The sequence below is a fragment of the Galeopterus variegatus genome, unplaced genomic scaffold, assembly GCF_000696425.1.
Source record: "Galeopterus variegatus unplaced genomic scaffold, G_variegatus-3.0.2 Scaffold6821, whole genome shotgun sequence".
NCBI lineage: Eukaryota > Metazoa > Chordata > Mammalia > Dermoptera > Cynocephalidae > Galeopterus > Galeopterus variegatus.
This window is the reverse complement of record NW_007732932.1, coordinates 32179-41077: the sequence shown is the minus strand read 5'-3', so window position 1 is coordinate 41077 and position 8899 is coordinate 32179. Positions and strand designations below refer to the sequence as shown.

At 34.8% G+C, this 8899-nt stretch overlaps 1 pseudogene; it reads right to left on the bottom strand.

Moving 5' to 3' along the window:
* Positions 1-5714: 5714 nt before the first annotated feature.
* Positions 5715-6255, bottom strand: LOC103606750 (annotated as a pseudogene).
* Between the last annotated feature and the right edge of the window lie 2644 nt (positions 6256-8899).

Below are 8899 nucleotides of genomic sequence, written 5' to 3'. Positions count from 1 at the left end.
TCCCATCCCATGAGCTGCCTTTTCACTCTGTTGATTGTATCCTTTGATTCAAAGAAGATTTAAATTTTCATGTAGTCTAATTTATCTATATTTTTCCTGTACTTTTTATGTCGTATCCGAGAAAGTATTGCCAAATCCAATGTCATAAAACTTCCCCCTATGCTTTCTTCTAAGAATTTTATAGTTTTAGCCTTTACTCTTTTAGGTCTTTGATCCATTTAGAGTTAACTTCTGTGTATGGGTAAGGTAAGAGTCCAACTTCATTCTTTTGTATGTGGATATCTAGTTTTCTGAAGCCATTTTGTGAAAAGATTTCGTGAAAAGACAGTCTTTTCTCCATTGAATGGACTTGGTACCCTTGTCGAAAGTCATTTGACTATGTAATGGTGTATTTCTGGACTCTACTGAATCTGATGGTTCTATATGTCTGTCTTATGCCAGTACCAGTCTAATTTGATTACTGTAGCTCTGAAGTAAGTTTTGAAATCAGGAAGTGTAAGACCTCCAAATTTGTTCTTCTTCAACATTGTTTTTGTTAATCTGGTCCCCTTAAGATTCCATATGAATTTTAGGATGGATTTTTATATTTTTGCAAAATATGTTGTTGAGATTTTAATAGAGATTGCATTGAATCCATAGATCACCTCGTATAGTATCATCTTAGCAATATTAAGTCTTCCAATCCATGAAAATTGGATGTCTTTACATTTACCAGTGTATTCTTCAGTTTATTTTAGCAATATTCTGCAATTCTCAGTATACACATTTCACCTCCTTGGTTAAGTTTATCTCTAAATATGCTATTGTAAATGGATTTTTAAAAATTTCTTTTTGGATTATTCATTGCTAGTTTATTGAATCAAAATGGGTTTTTATGTTTTGATTTTTTATCCTGAATCTTTGCTGAATTTATTTATTAGTTGTAAGAGTTCTTTTGTGCGTGTATGGAATATTTAGAATTTTTTAGATGTGAGACTATGTTGCCTGCAGAGATAATTTTACTTCTTCCTTTTCTTTCCTTTATTATGTTGAAGTAGTTTCCTTTTGTTCCTATTTTGTGAAATGATTTTTTTTGTTTGTTTTCATTAAGAGGTGTTGCATTTTGTCAAGGGTTTTTTTCTGCATCAATTGAGATGATAATGTATAGAATATTTTTTAGTTTCTTCTGTTATTGTGATATATAACATTGGTTGATTTTTCATATGTTGAATAATCCTTGCATTTCAGAAATAAATGCCACTGGGCATGTTGGATAGTCCTTTTAATATGCTGCAGACTTTGGCTTGCTAATATTTTGCTGAAGATTTTTACATCAATACAATAAGGGTTATTGTTCTGAAATTTTCTTGTAGTGTTTTTGTCTGGCTTTGGAATCAAGGTAAAGCTGATTTCATAGAATGAGTTGGATGTGATCTATCATCAAATTTTTTGGAAGAGTTAGAAAAGGATTGGTATTAATTTTTCTTTAAATGTTTGATATAATTCACTAGTGAAGTCATCTGGTCTGTGCTTTTTGATTATTGATTCCATCTCTTTACTAATTATAAACCTGATCAGATTTTTCTAATTCTTCATAATTCAGTCTTGGTAGTCTGTGTATTTCTCGTAGTTTGCCCATGTCATCTAAGTTATCAAATTTGTTGGCATTAAGTTGTTCATGGAACCCTTTTATAATCCTCTTTATTTCTGTAAAATTGGTAGTAATGTCCCCTCTCTCGTTTCTGATTTTAGTTACTTGCCTATTCCTTTTTTAGTCAATCTAGCTAAAATTTTGTGAAATTTGTTGATATTTTCAAAGAACCAAATCTTGATTTTATTGATTTTTCTCTATTTTTCTAACCACTATTTTGTTTATCTCTGCTCTAATCTTTATTATTTTCTTTCTTCTTATAATTTGGAATTTAGCTTTTAGTTTTTGTTTTCTATTCAGTTCCTTAAGGTATAAATTTAGGTTGTTGATTTGGAATCTTTCTTCATTTTTAATGTAAACATTTACAGGTACAACTTTTCCTTTCAGCACTACTCTCACTACATCCCATACATTTTGGTATGTTGCTTATTAATTTCAATTTTATTTTATTTCATTTGTGTCACTATTTTCTAATTTCCCTTGCGTTTTCTTCTTTAACATGTTTGTTTTGGTTTTTCAAGTTTTCTTTCCATTATTGACCTCTACTCTCATTCTATTTTGATCAGAAGAGATAGTTTCTATGACTTAAGTCTTTATAAATTTACTAAGATTTGTTTTGTGGTCTTACATATGATTTATCCTAGAAAACATTCCATGTGCACTTGAGAAAAATGTGCATTCTGATATTTTTGTGTGGAATGTTCTTTACGTTTGTTAGGTCCAGTTGTTCTATAGTGTTGCTGAAGTCCTATATTTCTTACTGAAATAGGTTGTTATATCTATTACTGAAAGTGGGGTATTGTAGTCTCTACTACTTTCTCAAGCTGCATATTTCTACCTTTACTTCATACATTTAGGAGCTCTGATACTTGGTTTGTTTATGTTTATAATTGTTATATCTTTGTTATTTGACCATTTTATCATTATATAATGTAGTAATTTGTCTCTTGTAACAGTTTTGAAATCTTTTGTCTGATACTAGTGTAGCTACTCTTGCTCTCTTTTGCTTACTACTTACGTGGATATGTTTTTCATCCTTGCACTTTCAACCTATGTGGTCCTACAAGAGTGAATCTCTTGTAGACAGCATAAAGTTGGATCCTTTGAGAAAAGCATCCTATCAATCTATATCTTTTGATAGGGAGTTTAACATATTTACATTTAAAGTAGGTACTCATAGGGAAGAGCTTATTTACTGTTGCCTTTTTGTTACTTGTTTACTGTAGGCCTAATAGTAATTTTGTCCTTTATTTCCTCTTTTACTGCCTTCTCATTTCTTTTTACATGTATTCTACAGATGTTTTCTTTGTGGATATTATGGTGATTACATATAAAATCTTGAAGTTATAACCATTTATTTTAAATAGATGCCAACTTTAATCACATACAAAAACTCTCCTCTTTTACATCTCTACCCTCCCTACTTTGTTATTGATGTCACAAATTACATCTTTATATATTATGTACCCATAAACATATATTTATAATTATTTTATGGTTTTCTCTTTTAAATTCTGTAAATGATAAAAAGTGGAGTTACAAACCAAAATGACGATAATACTGGTTTTTATATTTTTCCATGTATTTATCTTTATTTTTCCATGTATTCATCTTTACTTTATATTTTCATATGGCTTGAACTTACTGTCTACTTTTATTTCAACTTGCAGAACTCCATTCAATAGTTCTTGTAGGGCAGGTCTGGTAGTCATGAATTCCCTCAGCTTTTGTTTACCTTGGAATATCTTAGTTTCTCCCTCATTTTTGAAGAAAAGTTTTGCTGGGTATGGAATTCTTGGTTGGCAGGTTTTTTTGTTTTTTTCTTTTTTCCTCCAGCACTGTAAATATATCAATTCACTGCTTTCTGGCATACCAGATTTTTTCCCTGAGAAATTCACTTATAGTCTTATTGATAATTTCTTGCATGTGATGAGTCTCCTCTTCCTTGCTGCTTTCAAGATTCTCCATCTTTTCACATCTTAATTATAATGTGTCTTGATGTGGGTTCATTGGGTTTATTCTCCCTTGAGTTTATTGAGCTTCTTCTATTGGTTTATTCATATATTTCCTCGTATTTGGGAAGTTTTGGCCTTTATTTATTCAAATAAGCTCTTATTACCTTCTCCACCTCCTTTTGGGATTCCATAATTCATATATTGGTCTGCTTGATGGTTTCCTATAAGTCTGTTAGGCTCTGTTCACTTTCCTTCATTCTTTTTTCTTCCCCCCCCCCTCAGATTCATTAATTTTAAGTGACCTGTCTTCAGGTTTGAAGATTCTTTCTTCTACATGCTATAATCTGCTGTGAAGCCCCTCTTGTGAATTTTTTCAGTTTAATTATTGCATTTTTCACCTCCACGATTTCTGTTTAGTTCCTTTTTTAATCATTTCTATTTCATGTTGCTATTCTTATTTTGTTCCTATTATTGTTCTGTTTTCCTTTAATACTCTGACCATTTTTTTCTTTTAGCTTCTCAAGCATATTGATAGCCATTTTAAAGTTACTAAGTCCAAGCCTGTGTTCCTGTAAGGCTGGTTTCTGAAGATTTGTTACTTTGAATTGACTATGTTTCCCTGTTTCTTTGTATGCCTTATGACTTTTGTTGTTGTTGTTGACCATTAGGCATTTGAAGAAACAAACACCTCTGATAGTCTTTGAAGACTGGCTCTGTGCAGGGAAGATCTTCACTCATCAGCCTGGTTTCAATGCATACCCAGATATATACCCAGAAAAGGTCTGAGAAGGCTTAACATCTACTCAGACTTTTTCTAGGTATGCATCTTCCCTGGGCTTGTGTGCTTGCTTCTTTCTCTATTCTCCCACATACATACCTATTTTAAAATACCTTAATTTCTCTGGGTGTCACCCCTACTTCTTCTGAGAGCCTTAGACATTCTGTTGTATTCCTCTGCCTATAATCCCTTGCTCTCAGGGACTCACAGATCTGTTTTTTTTTCCTACACCTTTCAGGTTCCTTGGCACCTGCCACTGTTTTCAGCAGCCTCCATCCTAATATCCAAAGTATGCCTTGGTGAAATAGAAACCAGTCCCTCAGTCAGCCCCTAGACAGACCAGTACATTGCAAACAAGTTCCACTCTTTTCCTTCCATTCCAAGGAAGAAACTGGGGATTGGATGACTTTCTGCTATGTTGCATTGCCACGGGGGGGGGGGCAAGGGAAAACAAAAATTCCATAAAATTTCTTATCATTTTGAGTATGACTTTTTCTTGATTGTTCATTTGCTTGGCTTCAGAATATCCTTGACTGATTTCTAGAGCTCCAGCAAAGCTATTTTAGTCAGACTATTGTTTATTTGATGTTTCTATGGGAAGATGAGGTCTTGGCATGAGGTCTAGTCCAACCTCTCCATTATCTTTAGATTTTATTTTGTATCTATATGTATTAGTGTGTCTCTGTTGCTTATAACAAAATACTTGGAACTAGGTAATTTGTAAGCAAATGAAATTTATTGCTTACAGTTTGGGATGGGAAGTCCAGAGTCCAGGGAATACTTAAGGTGAGGGCCTTCTTTGATGGTGGTCTTTCATCAATTCAGGGGTCTCACATGGTAGAAAATGGTGGAGCAGAGAGAAATAGTTCCTTTTAAAGCCCTTAGAACCACACCCATGACCACGATTCAGCCACTGTCAACTTAATCACCTGTTCAAGGCCCCACCTTTCAATCATCACAATAGGATTTCCTACCCTCAATAGTTACAGTGAGAATTAAGCTATATGAAACTTGGGGGACACAATTCAATCAATCCACAGCACTGTAGTTCTCTCTTCATTTACAGTTTTAGTATGTATAATTGTGCCTTTTGTTTTTTATTAATGTCTTACCAGAGCTCTGTACTGTGACTTTTTAAGACAGTTTTATTGAGGTATAATTGATATACAAAGAAGTGCACTTATTTTATTTGTATTGTATAACTCGAAGAGTTTAGACATCTCTGTCTTCAAATATGTTGTCTAATTTTTGTTCTTATAGAAAAAGTTTAAGTCAGTTTATTATAAATATATCTGAACCAGTAATTTCTGTAGCTTTCAGGTACAACTTAAACAAAGTCTATGAAAAGAGGTCAGTAGGCATTAATCTTAAACCATGACATCATCCATTCAAGGCCTTGGCACAATCCCTCATCAGTAAGAGCATGGCATGCCTGGATATGCCACTGGCAATCTCTAATAGACACGAGCTTCAAAAACTGGGAGATTTCTGCTAGTTATGCCTTCTTTAACATCTTGCTTATTAGCAAAAATCAGCAATCCAGCTTTCTGTAAGTACTCATGTGCTAACATTTTACAAAGTTCTTTAGTTACAGAAATTCTCTCTCTGTCTCTACTGTCCACAACAACTATGACAAACTCTGTGTTAGTATTATTAGTGCTCCAGGAAGGATGGAGAGATTCTTGGCCACCAATATCCCATGCTAGGAAACACGTATTATTAATCACTATCCCTTCTACATTACTTACTATTATAGGGGATGTATGTACAACTTCATTCTCAGAAAGTTGGTAAAGGATGGTAGTTTTCCCCGCACTATTCAGCCCAGTAGTGATAACTTTGTGTTCCTGGTGATTGAACAGTCTCCATATCCTGGTGAAGAGAATTCCCATTCTCAGGCAGCCAACCCCCTACCCCCTACTCCAGCCACCTGGGCCATCTGGTCTCCACTAGCTCAGGCTAAGAGGGAGGAGAGAGATGTGCAGGAGTCTCTACCTCTGCTGCTGCTACTTCAATGCTGGCCACTGCCAGATTTCAGGAAACCAGAGGGAGGCCAAAGCCCAGGCCACCCTGTCACATGCCAGACCCTGCCTCTGTAGCCACAGCACTTGTCTGATATGCAGACATCTCCACTGCATAGTATGCAATGAACCTCATGGGCCACCGTCCTCCCTGCTACCCACTTTATGCTTTAAAATTCTTTTCTTCTTACTTTTCCTAGGTTTATTGTAATGTTCCCATTTTAGCTTCTAGAATTGACTGCTTATTTCACTTGTTTTTAATTTTTCTTACTCTTAAATAAAAGCATTTACAAGTACGATTTTGTTTGATTATGTTTGGTTATATTACTTATGCTTTGACATGTAATGTTGTAATTAACTATTAAATAGTCTATAATTTCAGTTTTGAGTATGACTCTAAGGCAAGAATTATACAGGTACTTCTCTTTTTCATTTTGAGGGAACTTCTCTCCCTTCCTTTCATTTATCCTTTTTAGTTTTATTGCATTATGATTAAAGAATGTGGTATGTGTGCAATTTCTACTGTTTGGAATTTATTGAAAATTTACTTAACAGCTGAGTATAGGACCAAAATCTGTAAATAATCTATGCACATTTAAAAAGAATGCAGTTTCAATATATATATATATATTTATTTATGGTTTCAAAATAGTTATAATCCTATTTAACCAAGCTTTCTAATCACATCATTCACATCATGTATGTTGTTATTCATGTTTTCTAATTATCTGTCAAATTATGAGAGTAATGTGTAAACACTTTTTAAAAACAGTTTAAAAAATACTTTATTACTTTATATATGTCAGTGCTTTGTTATTTAGTACATCAATTTCATGGCTATTATTTCTCCTTAATGGGTTGTACCTTTAGTTAACATGAAATAGTTCTTTATATCCCATGTATTTAATGCTTTGTGATGTGAATACTTTGTTGAACCAGTATTGCCATTTCTGATTTCTCTTTGTTGTTATTTGTGATGGTTATGATGGATTAGTACTAAACATCCATGCCAAGCTCCTTCTATCATTCCTTCCTCTACTGCAGACCCCCTTGCAAGCCAGGGTTCTGGAAGTGACTTGTGTCCTATAAACAAATTGCACTCACATTAAACTGGACTGTGAATGTCAGGTGGAGCCACACTGAGAGTAAAGCCTTGGCACTGGTATTTTTCAAAAGTACACCAGATAATTCTAATAGGTAGCCAGGGTTGAGAAACACAGGAATACATGCTAGCTGTGAGGTTCCCTAAGTGGGTGTGGTGGGTGAATAGGAACAAGACACAGATGGGCTTATCTTCAGGGTGCGCAGGAGGAAAAATAGAGAACTTTACATTTGTAATGAGCCATTGTTTTTCCACCACTGCACTTGTTGAAGTGGCCTAAAGTAAGCTAGAGCAGTGCTCAACTTTAATGTGTACATGAATCACCTCAGAATCTTATTAAAATGTAAGTTCTGATTCAGTACTTCTGAGATGAGGCCCCAGATTTTGAATTTTAACAATCTCCCAAATAATATTGATGCTGCTGGTCCACAGACTGCTCTTTCATAACCAAGATGCTAGAGCACTGATATGCTTCTCTCTTAGGCAGTAACCCTCATTTCAGGAGGTCTCTGCACTAACGGTCCCCAAAAGAGGTCCTAAGCAGCTACAATATGGAAGTTGCTGCAGTAGCCACTCATGTAATATTGGCACAGCTCTTAACCTCTCATTTCTCCACCAGACACCTCATGGCCCTCTCCTGTACCTAGATCCTGCTGAAATTATTTTTTACTTCCAAATTTTATTTTATTTTGTTGATATACAATGTGGTTGATTATTGTGGTGCATTACCGAAACCTCCCTTCCTCCTCCCTCTCCCCCTCCCTCTCAACAATGTCCTTTCTGTTTACTTGTTGTATCAACTTAAAGGAATTGTAATTGTTGTGCCTTCTTCCCATCCCCCCTAGGTTTTTTTTGTATTTATTCATTGATTTTTAGCTCCCACAAATAACTGAGAACATGTGATATTTCTCTTTCTGTACCTGACTTGTATCACTTAATGTAATCCACTCTAGGTCCATCCATGTCATTGCAAATGGCAGTATTTCATACTTTTTTTTTTATAGCAGAGTAGTATTCCATTGTGCAGATATACCACATTTTCTGTATCCACTCATCTGATGATGGACATTTGGGCTGGTTCCAACTCTTAGCTATTGTAAATAGTGCTGCAATGAACATTGGGGAACAGGTATACCTACGACTTGATGATTTCCATTCCTCTGGGTATATTCCCAGCAGGGGGATAGCTGGGTCATATGGTAGATCTATCTACAATTGTTTGAGGAAGCTCCATACCATTTTCCATAGACACTGCACCATTTTGCAGTCCCACCAACAATGTATGAGAGTTCCTTTTTCTCTGCAACCTTGCCAGCATTTATCGTTCAGAGTCTTTTGGATATTAGCCATCCAAATTAGAGTAATATAATATCTCAGAGTGGGTTTGATTTGCATTTCCCGAATGCTGTATGA